General features: G+C 35.9%; 1 protein-coding gene across 1 annotated transcript in view; it reads left to right on the top strand.

Moving 5' to 3' along the window:
• RSRC1 (arginine and serine rich coiled-coil 1) overlaps window positions 1-21,196 on the top strand; it is a 389,405-nt gene that overhangs the window by 109,386 nt on the left and 258,823 nt on the right. The gene's annotated exons all lie outside the window — the stretch shown is intronic.

The raw sequence follows: 21,196 nt of genomic DNA, 5'->3' as shown, positions 1-21,196 counted from the left end.
TTGTATTTGGGAAACCAGAATTGCTATCCTTGCAGACTGGGTGGTCTTGCATATGTCCAAAGAAAAAAGAGGAGGTTGGGGGTTTTATAAAAAGGAGAGATGTTATGTACTGTTTCTCCAGAAAGTTCATTGGCAGTAGTAAAGTTATGGGGATCTGGCAGTCTCTAATTGGTGAATAATGGTAGTGGGTAAAACTAGTCTTAGAATTGCAGCATGTTTCAGAAGCCATTAGATAAAACTGGTTTTAGGTTACAGGAGGCATTTTTAGCACTCAGGCTTACCAAGAATTACATTCTTAGAACAACATTATGTGCCAAGTGCATTATCAGCCTGGCTTCTTGACACTTTTTCAGTTATGTATGACAAGAATAAGCTGAATCTTATGATCAGCTTTGACAAAGGATATTTGAATTATCTTGACTTTGAGGCTATTATGACAAATGCTACCATGGACTTTTTTTATACAAGTCTTTGAGGGAAGATATGTTTCATATTTTTTGTATGAACACCTAACAGTGAGTTTTTGGTTACTGAGAATAAAGCAGATTTGAACACTTATGTACATGTCTCTGGGAGGACGTATGTTTTCATTATTTTTGAGTAAATATCTAGCAGTGGAATGGTGGGTTTTATAGTAAATGTATGTTTAATTGCCAAATGGTTTTCTACCATTGTTGTAGTTTATATTCCCATAAGCAATGCATGTTCCAGCAAAAAGCTTCAGTTGTTGTACATCTTCACCAACATTTGGTGTTGTCAATCCTTTGAACTCTAGCTATGGATTTGACATGGTATTTATTTTTGATGTTTAGTTTGCATTTTTCTGACAACTAATGATGTTGAGTAATTTTCAATGTGCTTATTGGCCATTTGTGTATTTTCCCTTGTAAAATAATTGTTCAAGCCTTTTGTCCACTTAAAAAAATGGTTCACCTTTTCATTATGGAGCTACTGGAATTTCTTATATATTCTGGGTTTAATTCCTTGGTTAGGTATGTGCTGTGAATATTTTCTTCCAGTTTGTAGCTTGCCTATTTATTTTCTTAACAATAAAAGAAATAATAATAGAAATTTTTAGATGAATAGAGGTTTTAAAATTTGAATGTTTAGTGCTTGTGCTTTTTTTTCTAACACGTTGAAAGCTTGAATTGGCTTGCCAAGTTACACACCAAAAAAACACTTTTTGTTACTTTGATTTAAATTGCATCATATCAATAGATCTGTTTTGTGGGAATTGATTTCTGTAAGATATTTGTCTTTACCATCCATAGGCGTACTGTAGGTCTTCATTTATTTATGACTTTTAAACTATCTTGATAAGAAACAACTTTTTTCTATAAATATATTGAATATATTTTGTTGAATTGTTGCCTGTCTACCTATTACAGTTATTATTTTTTATTGCTGGTATCTTTTTCATGTTTGGGATTTTAATAGGAATTCAGCTAATATTTTACCATTGAGTATAATTTTGTTCTTGGTTTTTGGTAAGATAGCCTCTCCTACTTCATAAAATTTTCTTCAATTCTTAGTTGGGGAAGGATTTTTTAATAAATCATTTACATATTTCATATTTATAAAAAAGTTTCTTATATGAATTGAAATTTTTATAGTTTTTAAACCCAGGACTGGGGTAAACAATATTAGTAGATTATTAATCTGTCCTCACATTACTGAGATAAACATGGCTTATTCATATGTATGATCTTTTTGAATATATTGCTGAATTTGGTTTATTTGCTTATTGAATGATTTTTAATAATCTTTCTTCCCAGCTGATTTACCTGTAATTTTCCCTTCCTGTTCTCTCTTTCCCCAGATTTAGTATAGTAGTCTTCTTCTCATCTGTGATTTTACTTTCCAAGATTTCAGTTACCCATGGTCAAGAATGGTCTGAAAATATTAAGTGAAAATTTCAGTAATAAACAAATTATAAGTTTTAAATGGCATGCTATTCTGAGAATTGTGATGAAAGTCTTCACTGTCTTACTTTCATTCTCTGTGAATGTATTCACACTCTGTTAGTAGCAATCCTAGTTATCAGATCGACAGATCACAAGAAAGGTGAATACAATACAATAAAATATTTTGAGAGAGAGAAAGATCACATTTATATTACTTTTATTACAGCATATTATTATGATCATTGTATTTTCTTATTAGTTATTGTCGTTAATCTCTCATGCTACCTAATTTATAAACTAAACTTTATCATTGGGCATCTATATATGTATGCATAGGAAGAAACATAGTAATATATAGGGTTTGGTACTATCCATGGCATAGGACACCCTATTTATTACAGCAAAGGAATTCTGCCATTGAAAATGCTAACAGTGGCTGGGCACGGTAGCTCACACCTGTAATACCAGCACTTGGGAGGCCAAAGGTAGGCAGATCACTTGAGACCAGGATTCGAGACCAGCCTGGCCAACATGGTGAAACCCCAGCTCTACTAAAAATACAAAAAAATAGTTGGATGTGGTGGTGTGCATCTGTAGTTCCAGCTGATCGGGGGGCTAAGGGATGAGAATTGCTTAAACCCAGGAGACAGAAGCTTCATTGAGCTGAGATTATGCCACTGCATTCCAGCCTGGGCGACAAAGCAAGACTGTCTCAAAATAAAAATAAAAAAAATTTTTATAATTTGTTAAAAAGTGCCCTAGTGCCTTATTGAGAAACAGCAAGTGTAAACTATTTTTTTTCTAAAATATTGCAGAGCTGAAAATGCTAGTGGACTAAACAAAAGTCAACAGGGTTAAGTGAAAACTCAGAGAAATAAGCAAGTCAGTTATGTAAACTAATGTTAAACATGCTCTGTCATGTGCAATAAAGGATTTAGTAGTTTATGAGCAATGAAAAGGCTACAGTGGTATCGACTCCTTTAGATAAATCTCTCAATCTGTCTCTTAAAAAAGTATCTTGAACGTCTATATCTTAAAGCCACAATTCAGTGATTTCCCCTTGAATTTAAGCCTGTCATGCTAATTTTAACCCCATAAAAACATTTTTAATGTGTAATTCATATATAATAAAATATACCCATTTTAAATATACGATTTAGTGAATTTTGATGGAAGTGTATACTCTTAAAATTACCATCACATAAGATATGAATGAGGTTTCTATCATTCACAGACATTTTCATTCTTCTTTTTTTTTTTTTAATTTCCAACTTTTATTTTAAGTTCAGGGGTACTTGTGCAGAATGTGCAGGTTTATTACATAGTTAATTAAATGTGTGCTATGGTGATTAGATGCACAAATCATCTCATCACCTAGGTAGTAAGCTGAGCATCCGTTAAATGTTATTCCTGATGCTCTTTCTCCTCCCACCCTCTGCCCTCTAGCAGGCCCCAGTGTGAGCTGTTTCCCACCATGTGTCTGTGTGTTCTCATCATTCACCTGCCACTTATACGTGAGAACATGCCATATTTGATTCTCTTTTCCTGTGTTAATTTCCTGAGGGTAATGGCTTCCAGCTCCATCTGTGTCCCTGCAAAGGACATAACCTTGTTCCTTTTTATGGCTGCATAGTATTCCACAGTATATATCAACCACATTTTCTTTATCCTGTCTATCGTTGATGGGCTTTTAGTTTGATTTCATGTCTTTACTATTGTGAATAGTGCTGTAATGAATACACACGTGCATGTATTTTTATAATAAAATGATTTATATTCCTTTGGGTATATGCCTAATAATTTGATGGCTGGGTCAAATGGTATTTCCGGTTCTAGGTCTTCAAGGAATTGTCACGCTGTCTTCTACAGTGGTTGTACTAATTTACATTCCCACTGACACTGTGAAAGTATTCTTTTTTATACACAACCCCACCAGCTTCTGGTGGTTTTTTTTTTTTTTTTTTTTTTTTTTCCTTTTAGTAAGCCATTTTGATTGGTGTGAGATGGTATCTCTATGTGGCTTTGATATGCATTTCTCTATTGATCTGTGATGTTGAGGTTTATTTCACGTTTGTTGATCATATACATGTCTTCTTTTGAGAGGTGTCTGTTCATGTTCTTTGCCCACTTTTTAATGGGGTCATTTGTTTTTGTCTTAAATTTGTTTAAGGTCCTTGTAGATGCTGGATGTTAGACCCTTGTCAGATGGGTAGATGGCAAAAATTTTCTCCCATTCTGTAGGTTGTCCATTTACTCTGATGATAGTTTCTATTGCTGTAGAGAAGCTGTTTAGTTTTATCAGATCCTATATATCAATTTTAGCTTTTGTTGCAGTTGCTTTTGGTGTCTTTGTCATGGAATCTTTGCCCATGCCTGTGTCCTGAATGGTATTACCTAGGTTTTCTTCTACAGTTTTTATAGTTTGGGGTTTTACATTTAAGTCATTAATCCACCTTGGGATGATTTTTGTATATAGTGTAAGAAAGGGGTCCCATTTCATTTTTCTACATATGGCTAGCCAGTTCTCCCAGCACCATTTATTAAATAGAGAAGCCTTTCCCCATTGCTTGTTTTTGTCAGGTTTGTCAAAGATCAGATGGTGGTAGGTGTGTGGTCTTGTTCCTGGGTTCTCTATTATCTTCCATTGGTCTATGTGTCTGTTTTTGTACCAGTACCGTGCTGTTTTTGTTACTTTAGCCTTGTAGTATAGTTTGAAGTCAGATAGCATGATGCCTTCAGCTTTGTTCTTTTTGCTTAGGATTACCTTGGCTATTCCAGCTTTTTTTTTTTTNCCATATGAATTAGTTTTTTCTAATTCTGTGATGAATGTCAATGGTAGTTTGATGACAATAGTATGGAATCTATAAATTGCTTTGGGTAGTATGGTCATTTTAACAATATTGATTTTATCCACGAGCATCAAATATTTTTCCATTTGTTTGTGTCATGTCTGATTTCTTTGAGCAGTGGTTTTTAGTTCTCCTTGAAGAGGTCCTTCACTTCCCTTGTTAGCTGTATTCCTAGGTCTTTTATTCTTTTTGTGACATTTGTGAATGGGAGTTCATTCATAATTTGGCTCTTGGCTTGCCTGTTATTGGTGTATAGGAATGCTAGTGATTTTTGCACATTGATTTCATATTCTGAGACTTTACTGAAGTTGCTTATCAGCTTAAGAAGCTTTTGGGCTGAGACTATGGGGTTTTCTAGATACAGGATTATGTAATCTGCAAGCAAAGATAGTTTGAGTTCCTCTCTATATATTTGAATGTCCTTTATTTCTTTCTCTTGTCAGATTGTCCTGGCCAGAAGTTCCAATACTATGTTGAATAGGAGTGGTGAGAGAGGGCTTCATTGCCTTGTGCCAGTTTTCAAAGGAAGTGCTTCCAGCTTTTGCCCATTCAGTATGATATTGGGAATGGGTTTGTCATATATGGCTTTTATTATTTTGAAGTATGTTCCTTCAATACTTAGTTTACTGAGACTTTTCAACATGAAGTGATGTTGAATTTTATTAAAGGCCTTCTCCGCCTCTACTGAGATAATCATGTGACTTTTGTCTTTAGTTTTGTGTATGTGATGAATCTCATTTACTGATTTGCATATGTTGAACCAGCCATGCATTCCTGGGATGAAGCCTACTAGATCATGGTGGGTAAGCTTTTTGATGTGCTGCTGGATTCGGTTTGCCAGCATGTTGTTGAACATTTTTGCCTCAGTGTTCATCAAGGATATTGGCTTGAAGTTTTCTTTTTTTGGTTGTATCTCTGCCAGGTTTCAGTAACAGGATTATGCTGGCCTCATAGAATGAGTTAGGGAGGAGTTCCTTCTTTTCAATATTTTAGAATAGTTTCAGTAGGAATTATACTAGCTTTTCTTTCTATCTGTGGTAGAATTCAGCAGTGTATCCATCTGATCCTGGGCTTTTTTGGGGTGGTAGGCTTTTTATTAATGCCACAGTTTTAGAACTCATTACTGGTCTATTCAGAGATGCAAACTCTTACTGGTTCCATCTTAGGATGGTACATGTGTTCAGGCATTTATCCATTTCTTCCAGATTTTCTCATTTGTGTGCATAAAGGTGTTTATAGTATTTTCTGATGGTTGTTTGTATTTCTGTGGGATCATTGGTGATACCCAGCTTATCATTTCTGTTTGTGTTTTTTGAATCTTCTCCCTTTTCTTCTTTTTTAGTCTAGCTAGAAGTTTATCTATTTTATTAATTTTTTCAAAAAACCAGCTCCTGGTATTTTTAAATTTTTTTGAAGGGCTTTTTTTATGTCTTTATCTCCTTCAGGTCCATTCTGATCTTGGTTATATCTTGTGTTCTGCTGGCTTTGGAGTTTGTTTTCTCCCTCTCCTCTGGTTCTTTTAGCTATTAATTTGAGATGTTTCTGGCTTTTTGATGTGGGCATTTAGTGCTATAAATTTCTCTCTTAACACTGCTTTAGTTGTGACCCAGAGATTCTGGTATATTGCATCTTTGGTGTCATTAGTTTCAAAGACCTTCTAGATTTCTGCCTTAATTTTATTATGTACTCAAGAGTACATTTCATTATATACTCAAGAGTACTTCATTTAGAAGCAGGTGGTTTAATTTCCATTTAGTTGTGTGGTTTTTAGTGAATTTCTTAATCTTAAATTTTAATTTGATTGTGCTGTGGTCTGAGAAACTATTATGATTTCAGTTCTTTTGCATTTGCTGAGGAATGTTTTACTTTTGAATATGGGATTAATTTTAGAGTAAATGCTGTGTGGTGATGAGAAGAATGTATATTCTGTTGTTTTGGGGTGGAGAGTTCTATGGATACCTATCAGGTCCACTTGTTCCAGAGCTAAGTTAATGTCCTGAATATCTTAGTTAATTTTCTATCTCAGTGATCTGTCTGATATTGTCAGTGGGTTGTTAAAGTCTCCCATTACTATTATTTGGAGTCTAAATCTCTTTGAAGCTCTTTGACAACTTGCTTTTATGGATCTGGGTGCTCCTGCATTGGGTGCATATTTATGTAGGATATTAGGTCTTCTTGTTGAATTGAACCCTTTACCATTATGTAATCTAGAATGTCTTTGAAATGTAAGAGTATTGTATGTTCTCTTCTTTGTCTTTTATGATCTTTGTTGGTTTAAAGTCTGTTTGGTTGGATGCTAGGATTGCGACTCCTACTTTTTGCTGGTTTTCATTGCTTGGTAAATTTTCCTCCATCTTTTTATTTTGAGCCTATGTGTGTCTTTGCACATGAAATTGGTCTCTTAAAGACAGCAAACCAATGGGTCTTGATTCTTTATCCAGCTTGCCATTGTGTGTCTTTTTTCAGGCGTTTACACCATTTACAATAAAGGATAGCATTGTTATGTGTAGATTTGATCCTGTTATCATTATGCTAGGTGGTTATTTTGCAGACTTGCTTGTATGGTTACTTCAGTATGTTTTGTTGTTGCTGGTAATAGTTTTTCCTTTCCATATTTAGTGCTTTCTTCATGCGCCCTTATAAGGCAGGTCTGGAGGTAATGAGTTCTTTCAGGAATTGCTTGTCTGAAGGAGATTTTGTATCTTCTTCACTTACGAAGTTTAGTTTGGTCGGATATGAAATTCTGGGTTGGCAATTCTTTTCTTTAAGAATGTTGAACATTGTCCCCCCAATCTTTTCTGGCTTGTAGATTTTCCACTGAGAGATCTGCTGATAGTCTCATGGTCTTCCCTTTGTAGGTGACCTGGCCTTTCTCTCTGGCTACCCTTAACATTTTTAAATTCATTTTGACCTTGGATAATCTGAAACTTATATGTCTTGCAGATGATCTTCTCATGGAGAAGTTCGATGGGGTTCTCTGCATTTCCTGAAGTTGAATGTTGGCCTGTCTTGCTAGATTGGGGAATGTCTCCTGGATAATATCCTGAAGTATGTTTTCCAGCTTGTTCCATCCTTTCCCTCACTTTCAAGTACCCCAGTCATTAATAGATTCTACGTAATCCTGTATATCTGAGAGGATTGTTCATTCCTTTTCATTCTTTTTTCTCTATTCTTGTATGCCTGTCTTAATTCAGAAAGCCAGTCTTCCAGCTCTGAGATTTGCTCCTAGGTTCTTTCCGCTACTTGGTCCATTCTGCTGTTAATACTGTGATTGCATTGTGAGGTTATACTATGTTTTCCAGTTCTAACAGGTCAGTTATGTTCCTCTCTAACTGGCTGTCAGCTCCTGTATTGTTTTATACTGATTCTTAACTTCTTTGCATTCATTACAGCATGCTCCTTTAGCTCAGCAAAGTTTGCTATTATCCACATTTTGAAGCCTACTTCTATTATGTCAGCCATCTTAACCTCAGCTCAGTTCTGAGTCTTGCTGGAGAAGTGTTGTGGACATTTGGAGAAAAGGGGCAATCTGGCTTTTTGAGTTTTCAGTGTTTTGCATTGATTCTTCCTTATCTTTGTGGGCTTATCTACCTTCGATTTTTGAGGTTGCTGACCTTTTGATGGAGTTTTGTGTTTTTTCTTTGTTGTTGTTTTCTGTTTGTTTTTCTTTTAACAGTCTTGCCACTCTTCTGTAGGGTTTCTGTGGTCTACAGGGGTTCTGTTTCAGACCCTAGTTGCCTCAGTTCTTCCTCTACCTGGAGCTATCACCAGTGAAGGCTGTGAAGGCTGCCAACAACAAAGATAGCAGCCTGCCTCTTTCTCCGGACACTTTGTCCTAGGGCAGTACTGACCTATTGCCTGCCTGAATGCGCCACTTCCCTTGGCTTTGGGTAGGTGTTCCCTTGGCTCTGTGTCACTCCCAGGTTGGCCATCACCCCTTCTGCTTTTTTTCATTTTTCATGGGTTGAGTTGTTTTTCTGATCAGTCCCAATGAGACTACCTGGATATTTCAGTTGAAGGTGCTATATCCACTAGTCCCTTTCATTCCTCTTTGAGAGTGCTAAGGAGCACAGCTGCTTCTGATCAGGCATTTCGGCCCCTTCCTTCACAAACTTTTTCTCTTGCTCCCTCTGTAAGTCCACCTTGCCCTAAACCCCAGCCTTAGGCAACCACTAATGTGCTTTCTGTCACTATAAATTAGCTTTGTGTGTTTTTTATTCATGTTTGGCTTTTTTCACTCAGCATTATGATTTTGTGATTCATTTATGACATTGCATATATCAGCAGTTCTTTTGAATGATGAGTAATATTCTATTCTGTAAATGTATTACATTTATTTTTTCACTGACCTGCTAATGAACAGTTGAGTTGTTTCCTGTTTTTGACTATTATTGTTTCCTATTTTTGACTATTACTGGTAAAGCTGTTATGAGCATTCATATGTGGTTCTTCAAGTAGACATGTTTCTGTTATCTGGATGGCCGACTTGTTTTGTAGGTTTAGGTTAACTTTTGTTTTTCGAGATGGAGTCTCACTCTGTTTCCCAAGCTGGAGTGCAGTGGTGTGATCATGGCTCACTGCAACCCTGCCTCCTGGGTTCAAGTAGTTCTCCTGCCTCAGCCTCCTGAGTAACTGGGATTACAGGCATGTGCCACCACAGTTGGCTAATTTTTGTATTTTTAGTAGAGACGGGATTTCTCCATGTTGCCCATGCTGGTCTCAACCTCTTGGCTTCAAGTGATCTACCTGACCAATGTAGGTTAAATTTTTAAGAAACTGCAAAATAGTTTTCTAAAGGCCTAGTTAGTACCACTGTACATTGACAGGAATCAGGTTGTTCCATATACTTACCAGCAGTTAGTATTGTTCTTTTTAAGTTTAGTCGTTTTGATGAATTTGTAGATGTATCCTACTATAAGTTCCATGTTTCTGATGATTATAATAATATTGAGTATTGATTCTTTGCCTTTTGGCCACATGTATGTCTTCTTTTGTTAGTGCGTGTAGTCAATATTTATCCTATTTGAAAAATCATTTTATTGAGGTTTAATTAATATTCAATAAGCTGCACATGTTTAAAAACATGCAATTTTATATGTTTTGATTTACCTGTGAAACCATCACCACAGTTAAGATAGTGAACTTATCATCCATCACCAAAGATTTTCTCATGTTCCTTTGTAATCACCCCTACCTCAAATCAACTCTCCCTGCCTCAAGCACCCACTTATTGTCACTGCAGACTAGTTTGCATTCCTAGAGCTTTCTATAAAAGAAATCACTTATAGGATATGTACTTTCTGTCTGGCTTCTTTCACTCTGCATAAGTGTTCTGACATTCATGTTACTGCAAGTATCACTTCTCTTTGTTGCTGAATAGTATTGTATTAAATACTATTAGTTTATATGAAACAATTTGACTTTTCATTCACCTACCGAGGGATATTTGGTTTGTTAGCAATTTTTGACTATTACAAAGTAAGCTTCTGTGAAAATTCATGTATTAGTCTTTGTGTGGACATATTCTTTCTTTTGACAGTAGAATGTGTAAAGCTGTGGTACATTTATGCTTCACTTTTTAAAATTAAATATTTTTATTTTGGGGGCACATAGGTCTATATATTAATGGCGTACATGAGACATTTTGATATTGTATATAATGCATAATAATCACATGAGAGTGAGTGAGATATCCATCACCTCAGGTTTGAATTGTCACAAGCAATTTAATTATACTTTTTGTTATTTTTGAATATATAATAAATTATTTACTGTAGTGATCCTCTTGTGCTATCAAATACTACATCTTTTTCATTCCATCTGTATTTTTATACCCACTAACCATCCTAAGTTCCCCCACCATACCCCACTACCATTCTCAGCCTCTAGGAAGCATCATTGTACTCTCTCCATGATTCCAATTGTTTTAATTTTTGGCTCCCACAAATAAGTAAGAACATGTGAAGTTTGTCTTTCTGTGCCTGGCTTATTTCACTTAATATAATGACCTCTAGTTTCAGCCCTGTTATTATAAATTACAGGGTCTCATTCTTTTGTTTGATTAAATAGTACTTTATTGTATATATGTAGCACATTTTCTTTATCCATTCCTGAGTTGATGGACACTTAGGTTGTTTTAAAATTTTGGCTATTGTGAGTAGTGCTGCAATAAACATGAGAGTGCAGATAATCTTGATATACTAATTTCCTTTCTTTTGGTTGTATACCTAGCAGTGGGATTACTGGATTATATGATAGCTGTATTTTTAGTTTTTTGAGGAACCTCCAAACCGTTCTCCATAGTGGTTATACTAATTTACACTTTCATAGGCAGTGTATGAGGCTTTCCTTTTCTTCGTATTCTTACCAGCATTTGTTATTGTCTGTCTTTTCGATAGAAGCCATTTTAACTGAGGCGAGATAATATTTCGCTGTGGTTTTGATTTATATCTCTCTGATGATCAGTGATATTGAACAACTTTTCAAATACCTGTTTGCCATTTGTATGTCTTCCTTTGAGAAATGTCTAAGTCTTCTGCCTGTTTTTTAAATCAGATTATTAAATTTTTTCATATTGAGATTTTTGAGTTCCTTATATATTCTGGTTATTAATCCCTTGTCACATGGATAGTTTGCAGATATTTTCTTTGGGATGCAGATATTTTCCCAATCTCTGGCATGTCTATTTACTTTGTGGATTGTTTCCTTTGCTGTGAAGGAGCTTTTTAACTTGATGTCATACCATTTGTCTATGTTTGCTTTGGCTGCCTGTGTTGTAGGGTATTACTCAAGAAATCCTTGCCCTGAACAATGTCCTGGAGAGTTTCTCCAAAGTTTTCTTGTAGTAGCTTCATAGTTTGAGGTCTTAGATTTAAGTCTTTCATCCATTTTGATTTGGTTTTTGCATATGGTGGGAGATAGGGGTTTAGTTTCATTCTTCTGCATATGGATATCCAGTTTTCCCAGGACTGACCTTTCTCCAGTACATGTTCATGATACCTCTGTAAAAATGAGTTCACTGTAGGTGTGTGAATTTGTTTTTGGGTTCTCTATTCTGTTCCATTGGTCTGTGTGTCTGTTTGTATGCCAGTACCATGCTGTATTGGTTAGTATAGCTTGGTAGTATTATTAAAGTGAGGTTATGTGATTCCTCCAGTTTTGTTCTTTTTGTTCAGAGTGACTTTGGGTATTCTGGGTCGTTTGTGGTTTGATATAAATTTTAGGATGGTTTTCTTTATTTCTTTGGAGAATTTCATTGCTATTTTAATACAGATTGCATTGAATCTGTAGATTGCTTTGGGTATTACAGACATTTTAACAATATTGATTTTTCCAATCCATAAACATGAAATATCTTTCTATTTTGTTGTGTCCTTTTCAGTTTCTTTCACCAATGTTTTATGGTTTTCATTGTAGGTATCTTTGTTTTTTGGTTACATTAATTCCTAAGTATTTCATTTTGTTTGTGGCTGTTTTAAATGGGATTACTTTCTTGATTTCTTTTTCAGATTTTTCACTGTTGGCATGTAGAAATGCTACCGATTTTTATATGTTGATTTTGTGTCATGCAGCTTTACTGAATTTGTTCATCAGTTATAGTTTTTTGGTGCATTCTTTAGGTTATTCCGAATATGAGATCATATCATCTGCAAACAAGGATGATTTGACATTTCCCATTACAATTTAGGTGCCCTTTATTTTCTTTTCTTGTTTGATTGTTCTAGCTAAGACGTCTACAACTATGTTGAGTGACAGTGGTGAATGTGTGCATCCTTGTCTTATTCCAGATGTTAGAGGAAAGGCCTTCAGTTTTTCCCCATTCAGTATGATGCTAGCTGTGGGTCTGTCATATATGGCTTTTATTACATTGAGGTATTTTCCTTCTACACCCAAATTTTGGAAGGTTTTTATTATGAAGGGATGTTGAATTTTATCAAATGCTTTTTCAGCATTAATTAAAATGATTATATGGTTTTTGTCCTTCATTCTGTTGATATGATGTATCACATTGATTGATTTGCATATGTTGAACCATTCTTGCATCTCTGATAAATCTCACTTGGTCATGATGAATGATCTTTTTAATGTGTTGTGGAATTCAATTTGCTACTATTTTGTTGAGGATTTCTGCATTGATGTTTATCAGGGATATTGATCTTTAGTTTTCTTTTTTTGATGTGTCTTTGTATGGTTTTGGCATGAGGGTAATAGTGACCTCAAAGAATGGGTATGTAAGTATTCCTTCTTTCTCTAGTTTTTGTAAAAATTTGAGTAGGATTAGAATAAGTTTTTTACATGTTTGGTAAATTCAGCATTGAAACCATTGAGTCTTGGGCTTTTCTTTACTAGGAGACTTTTTATTAGGATTTTGATCTTACTGCTTGATACTGATCTGTTCATGTTTTGTATTTTTTCATGGTTCAATCTTAATAGATTTTATATGTCTAGGAATTTATCTAGGTTTTCCAATTTCTTGGCGTATAGTTTCTCATAGTAGCCTTTGATGATCCTTTGAATTTCTGTGGTATCAGTTGTAGTGTCTCCTTTTTCATCTCTGATTTTATTTATCTCGTTCTTCTCTCCTTTTCTCTTAGACTAACTAAGGGTTTGTTCATTTTCTTTCTTTTCAGAAAACTATTTGTTTCATTGATTTTTTTTTTGCCTTTTTTTTTGTTTCAACTTCATTTATTTCTGCTTTAATCATTTCTTCTACTAATTTGGGGTTTGTTTGCTCTTGTTTTTCTTTTTTTTAAAATGATATATCACTAGCTTAAGTTCTTCTGCTTTTTTGATATAGGTACTTATTGCTATAAACTTTCCTCTTAATACTGCTTTTGCTGTATCCCATAGATTTTTGGTATGTTGTGTTTCCATTTTCATTTTTTTCATGAAATTTTTAATTTTTCTTCTTAATTTCTTCATTGACCCACTCATAATTCAGAAGCATATCATCTAATTTCCGTGGTTTGTATACTTTACAAAATTTCTCTTCTTATTGATTTTTAGTTTTATTTTATTGTGGTCAGAGAAGATACTTGATATTATTCTAATGTCTTTGAAGTTTTTACAACTTGTTTTGTGGCTTAATATATGGTGTATCCTTGAGAGTAATCCATGTGCTGAGGAGAAGTATGTTCTGTAGCTGTTAGATAAAATGTTCTGTAAATATCTGTTAGGTACATTTGCTGGATAGTGTACATAACTCCAAATTTTCTTGGTTGATTTTCTGTCTAGATGATCTGTCCAATGCTGAAATTGAGGTGTTAAAGTCTCCAGCTATTTTGCTGGAATCTATTTATCTCTTTAGCTCTCATAATACTTGTTTTATATATGTGGATGTTCCATTGGTTGGTACGTATTTATTTATAATTGCTTTATCTTTTTGCTGAATTGACCCCTTTATCATTATATAATGACCTTGTTTGTCTCTTGTTATAATTTTTGTTTTGAAATCAATTTTGTCTGATATACATCTAGGCATTCCTGTTCTTTTTTATTTTTTTATTGGCATGGAATATCTTTTTTCATCCCTTTATTTTCAGTCTGTCTTTATAAGTAAAGTGTATTCTTGTAGGCAGAAGATCATTGTGTATTGTTTTTATGTCCATTCAGACATTCTATGCCTTTTGGTTGGAGAGTTTGGTTAGTTTACATTCAGTGTTTTTATTGATAAATAGAGACTTATTCTGGCCATTTTGTGTATTTTCTTCCTTCTTTTCTTTCCTGTCTTCCTTTTAGCAAAGGTGATTTTCCTTGGTAGTTTATTTCCTTGTTTCTATTTTTTGTATGTTTCTTGTATGTTTTTTTGATTTGAGGTTAACATGAGGTTTGAAAGTAATATAACTCACTATTTTAAACTGATGGCAATTTAACGTTGATTGGGTAAACAAAGAAATAAGCAAAGAGAAAACTAATACAAACTCTATGCCTTAACTTCATCCCCCCACTCACTTTTTAACTTTTTGTTTCTATTGATATCTTATTATATTGTCTATGTCTTGGAAGGTTGTTATTATTTTTGATAGGCTCATCTTTTAATGTTTATACTCAAGATATGAATAGTTTATACAACACAGTTGCATGTTATAATATTCTGTGTTTTTCCGTGTACTTACTATTACCAGTGTGTTTTAAACCTTCAGATGATTTCTTATGCTCATTAATAGCCTTTTCTTTCAGATTGAAGAACTCCCTTTAGCTGTTTTTTGGAGGCTAGGTCTGGTGTTGATGAAGTCCCTTAGCTTTTGTTAGTTTGGGAAAGTCTTTATTTCTCCTTCATGTTTGTAGGATATTTATGCTGGATATACTAATGTAGGATAAAAGTTTTTTCTTCAGCACTTTAAATATGTTGTGTCACTCTCTCCCAGCTTGTAAGGTTTCCATCAGATGTATTGGAGCTCCTTTACCTGTTATTTGTTTCTTTTCTCTTGCTGCTTTTAGGATCCTTTTCTTCCTTTGCTTTGGGAGTTTGATTATTAAATGTCTTGAGGCAGTCTATGGGTTAAATCTGCTTGATGTTCTGTAACCTTCTTGTTCTTGAATACTAGTATCTTTCTCTAGGTTTGGGAAGCTCTCTGCTTTTATCCCTCTGAATAAACTTTCTACCTCTGTCTCTTTTTCTACCTCCTCTTTAAGGCCAACTCTTAGATTTGCCCTTTTGGGGCTATTTTCTAGGTATTGTAGGTGTGCTTTTTTTTTTTTTTAATTTTTTTTTTTGTCTCCTCTGACTGTATTTTCAAGTAGCTTGTCTTCAAGCTCAGTAGTTTTTTCTTCTGCTTGATCAGTTCTGCTGTTTAGAGACTCTGATGCATTTTTCAGTATGTCAGTTTCATTTTTCAGTTCTAGGTTTTCTGCTGGATTCTTTTATGTTGTTGCAGTCTCTTTTTAAAATTTAGCTGGTAGGATTCTAAATTTCTTCCCTGTGTTTTCTTGGATTTTGTTGACCTTCCTCACAACAGCTATTTTGAATTCTGTCTGAAAGGTTATGTATGTCTACCTTTCTAGGATTGGCCAGTGGTACCTTGTTTAGTTCATTTGTTGAGGCCATGTTTTTCTGGAATGTTTTGATTCTTCTGTATGTTCATCAGTGTCTGGGCATTGAAATGTTCATCAGTGTCTGGGCATTATTATTGTGGTCCTTACTGTCTAGACTTGTTTGTATTCATCCTTCTTGGTAAGGCTTTCCAAATAATCATAGGACCTTGGGTATTGTGATTTATGTTTTTGGTCATGGCAGCTGCATGTGCATTAAGGAACACCCCAAGCCTAGTAATGCTGTGTCTCTTATAGACTTGTAGAAGTATTACTCTGGTGGTCTTTGGTAAGATGCAGGAGAATTTTTTGGATTACCCCACAGAGATTCCTGTCCTCTTCCCTTTCTTTCCCCTAAACAGAGTGTCTCACTCTGTGCTAAACTGCCTGGAACTGTGGGAAGGGTGGCAAGCACCCCTCTGGCTACCATTACTTGAACAGACCTGTACTCAGTACACCATGGGGACTGTGCTTGAACAGACCTGTACTCAGAACAGCACGGGGTCTTGTACATGGCCTGCAATGATCACTGTCAGGCTGCTGCATATGTTGACTCAAAGTCCAGTGGCTGTACAATCCACAGGTGGTGAGTCTAGCCAGGCTTGTGTCCTTCTCCTCAGGGCAGCGAGTTCTCCCCAGCCCTAGGCAGGTCCAGAGATTCTATCCATGAGCCAGGGCCTGGAGCTAGGAACCTTAGTAATCAAACTAGTTCTCTGTTCTACTGTGGCTGAGCTGGCACCTAAGCTGCAAGTCAAAATCCTTTTTGTTCTTCTTTCCCCTTTTCTCAAGCTGAGGAGTCTCTCACTGCTGCAGACCCATGGTGACTATTGCCTGGCTATCATTGATGTTCACTCAAGGTTTGAGGGTTATTTCAATAGCTTGTGATGAATGTTGCCAGGTCTGGGTCTGCTCTCTTCAGGTACGCTGGGTCCCCTATGGCCCAAGGCAGGTCCGGAAGTGCCATCCAGGATCCAACGCCTGGAATTGGGAACCCCAGGTGTATGCTTGGTGCTCTCCTCCAGTGTGTCTGAGTTGGTAGCCAAGCTGCAAGACACAGTCCTCTTTACACCTTGTCTTCTCCTTTTCTCAGGGAAAAGGAGTCTCTTCCAGTAGCCACCATAGCTCAGAATGTGCTGGGTTACACTGCAAGCCAGCTTGGCTCTGAGTCTCACCCAAGACGAGTAGCAAGTACTCCCTGGATACCACTGCTGGTTATTCAGGGCCCAAGGGCTCTTTAGTTAACAGGTGATTAATCTTGCCAGGACTAGGTTTTTCCCTTCAAGGCAGCCGTTTCTCTTCTTGCTCAGGGTGTGTCTAGAAATGTCATCCTCTAGCTACAGCCTGGAATGGGGGCCTTAGAATTCTGCCTGGTGGCGTATTCTGTTGTGGCCAAGCTGGTGTCCAAGTTGCAAGACAAAGTCCTCTTTACTTTCCCATCTGACCTCCTCAAGCAGAAAGGAGTCTCCCCCAGAGCTGCACCTTTTCTGCCTGGGATTAGGGGAGGAGTGACCCAAGCACTCCCTTGGGCGTCCTGGCTTGTGTCTTACCAGGTTGCATGCATTTCAAGTACACTGGCTCTGAGCCCAGCATAGCATTGAGGCTTGCCTAGGAATTACAGTTCTTGTGGCCTGGACTGCTTCAAGTTTATTTAGGACTCCATGTTGACAGGGCTTGCTAGAATTCTAATTCCAGCCTCTGGGGTGGACAATTGCCCTCTGACTATGGCTGGTCCGAATGCCCCCTCTGTGGCCTTGGCTGAGTTCTATTCCATTTTGCTTTTTGCTGCTACAGGGTAGCTCTGAGTTCCCAAAGTCCCACAATCACTGTGCTCCTCTCCACCCAAGCACACAGATTCTCTCTCTGTGCCACATGGCTGCTGCTGGGGGTTAGGGGAAAGGTGGTGTAGGTGATTCAAGACTATTTTCCTATTATCTTCAGTGCCTTTCCTTAATTTGATGGTAAAACTGGGTACGGTTATATTGCTCACCTGATTTTTGGATTTTTTGATGGTGCATTTTTGTGTGGATAGTTGTTCAGCTTGCTGTTCCTGCCAGGGTGATGATCACTAGAGGCTCCTACTCAGCCATCCTGCTCTGCCTCCTCTCTATGCTTAACTTTTTAATATATTGCCAAATTATTTTCCAAAGTGGTTGTGCCATATTACAATCCTGCTAGCTGTGTATGTGTATTCCAGTTATTCCACATCCTTAGCAAAACTATATGCGTGGTCAGTCTTTTAAATTTTAGACATTCTAATAGGTATATGGTGTTGCGTCATTGTGGCTTTAATTTACATTTCTCTGATAACTAATCATGTTTCACATGTTTCCATGTTCTTATTTTTCACCTCTACATATTCCTTGGTAAAGTATGTGTTTAAATCTTTTGCTTGTTTTGTATGGGTTATTTTTTTCTTATGACTTAAGTTTTAAGAGTTCTTTATATATTCTGGATTCACGTACTTTAACACAGAGGTTCCTAAGTGGTTAATGGCCTGTTAGGAATTGAGCCACACAGCAGGAGATGAGTTGTGGGGTAGCAAGTGAAGCTTCATCTATATTTACAGCCGCGCCCCATCACTTGCATTACTGCCTGAGCTCTGCCTTCTGTCAGATCAGTAACAGCATTAGATTCTCATAGGAGCATGAACCCTATTGTGAATTGCACATGCGAGGGAGCTAGGTTCCATGCTCCTTATGAGAATCTAATGCCTGAGGTTCTATCGCTGTCTCCCATCACCCAGAGATGGAACTGTCTTAGTTTCAGGAAAACAAGCTCAGAGCTCCCATTGATTCTACATTATGGTGAGTTGTATAATTATTTCATTACATGTGACAAAGTAATAATAATAGAAATATAGTGCACAGTAATTGCAATGCACTTGAATCATCCTGAAACCACATCTTCTGCCACTCTACACCACCCCTGCCCAGCCCCATCCATGGAAAAATTGTCTTTCATGAAACCTGGTTTCTGGTGCCAAAAAGGTTGGGAACTGCTACTTTAACAGTTCCCAACTACTACTTTAACAGTATGGTATAAAATATGGTTAATATTTGATTTTTCTTTTTGTGCATATTTAAAATTTAGTATTTCATGCATCATTTGTTGAAAAGACTATATTTTCTTTATTGAATTGCCTTTTTATCTTCTTAAAATATCAGTTGTTCACAAATGTGTTGGTTTATTTCTAGACATTTTGTTGTTTTCCACTGAAGTCCTTGGAATTGTGTAGTCTTAGCTCTCCAACTTAATTCTCTTTTCAGGGTTGTTTTGACTACCTTAAGTTCTTTGCATTACTATACAAATTTTATAACCATCTTGCCAGTTTCTGTAAAATATCCTGCTTTTATTTTGATTAGGATTGAATTGAGTCTGTAGTTCAGTTTGGGGAGAATTGACATGTTAATAATATTGAATCTTTTAGCCCAATAACAAGGTATATGTCTGTGTTTATTTAGATCTTTAAATTTTTGTTCAGCAATATTTTGTAGAATATACTTTAGAAGGTCTCTGACATTTAAGAGATTTCCTGAAGTATTTCATATTTCTAAATTATAAATTTATTTAATTTCAATTTCAGATTACTTATTGCTGATATACATAAATACAGTAGAATTTTGTGTGTTCACCTTGTATCCTGCAATCTCATTAAATTCACTTATAGTTTTTATTGGTAAATTTCATTGAAATTTTTACATATATGATCATTTTGCCTGTAATAAAGAGTTTTATTTCTTTCCAGTCTTGATGACTTTTGTTTTTTCTTTGCCTGATTGCTCAGGCCAAGACTTCCAACATAACATTGAATAGCAGCAGTAAGCATGGTCATCTATGTTTTACTTATGATCTTAGATAGTATTCAGTCTTTTTCCATTATTTTGATGTTATCGAGATAATTTTAGTAGATTCTTTTTGATAGGTTGAGGAAGTTTCCTTTTAGTCCTAGTGTGCTGAGAATTTTTTTTACACATTTTATAAAATTAAATCCAAATTTTATTAAGGACTTTGAGTTACGTATTTTAAATTTCTAGAATGGAATGGAATGATTTTGGAAATGAAAAAATGGCATAAACACTGACATCCCTTGAAACTTCAATTTGATAAAGAAAATTCTTCTGCAAACCACATCCCCATTATATGACAAGACTAGGTGTTATCTACACCTTCACTTTGGCAATAGCTATTTCCTGAAAGAATGAAGAAGATGAGTTTGCTACTTCCATCCATTAAAAATGAGATTCTGTCTTTAAAGTTCAGAAAAAGCTGCATTTAAATGAACTATGGTTACCCCCATCCCCCCAAAAAACAGTGTCTAATCAAAGCAAAGAAAATCACTTTGAAAATGAAGAGAAAAAAACTGTTAGAATTGGTTATTTCCAGTAGTAAGTTAAAATCTCAGGAGAGACATGGATAGCACTACAAACGGTGTGTTCACATTCCAAGACCTTAACACTAACTTCTCAAAAAAAGAAGTTTTCATTACCTCTAAAAAGGAATTCAATGTGATTTTATTAAGAGCAGGAACTCCAGACCTTCCTTTAATGACAATCCAGTAGACCACCCTCGCTGTCCTAAAAACAGAGTTCAACCCGAAAATTAACAAATTAGCCTTGGGTATTGTAAATGTGTCTCTATAATCTGAAATTTAATGGCATCTTTTGTCAAAAATAGTCTTATTTCCACTTTAGTTTCATGACTACAATACTACAGTGCCATCTCTGTAGTATTTACTACAATAGTCATCAAAAATATTTGAAAAAGTGCTTGGACCTCTGAAACTGTGCATCAATCCGCATCTATAACAGTAAGAGCCACACAAAGATCTGTAAGGGTGCTGCCTGTCCAGATCCAGAACAGAGGTACTTAATCTTTGTTTTCCAGTTTAGTTATCAAAGCATGGAATGAACAAAATGCTGAATGTCACACTAGCATCACAAATAGGCCCCAAATTTTGAGCTTTTAACGAGATTGAGAAACATTTTATGAGATTCAACTCAATATGCCTTAACACATCCATGAGGCAGTTAAGTAAACAGCACTACCCATTTTAATACATGGTAAACAGAAGCATGAGTAAGTGACATACTCATACTTTAAGCAGTAAGAATTAGAAGAAACCACAGACGTTTGGGGTTTTCTCTGTAGCTCTAACCCAAAGAAAATGACTTTAATTTTTTTTAAAGCATCACATCACTTAAGATCTCTTCTCTCTCCTCCTCCCCCTCCTCTTCCTTCTCCTCTTTCCTCTTCCTCTCCTCCCTCCCTCCCTTCCTTCCCTCTCTTTTTTCTCCCTTTCTTTCTCTTTTTTCCTTCCTTCCTTCCTTCCTTCCTTCCTTCCTTCCTCTCTCTTTCTCTCTCTCTCTCTTTCTTTCTTTCTTTCCCTTTCTTTCTTTCTCTTTCTTTCTTTCT

This window comes from Cebus imitator, unplaced genomic scaffold (genome assembly GCF_001604975.1).
Source record: "Cebus imitator isolate Cc_AM_T3 unplaced genomic scaffold, Cebus_imitator-1.0 Scaffold270, whole genome shotgun sequence".
Lineage (NCBI taxonomy): Eukaryota > Metazoa > Chordata > Mammalia > Primates > Cebidae > Cebus > Cebus imitator.
This window is presented reverse-complemented; position numbering and strand designations above follow the sequence as displayed.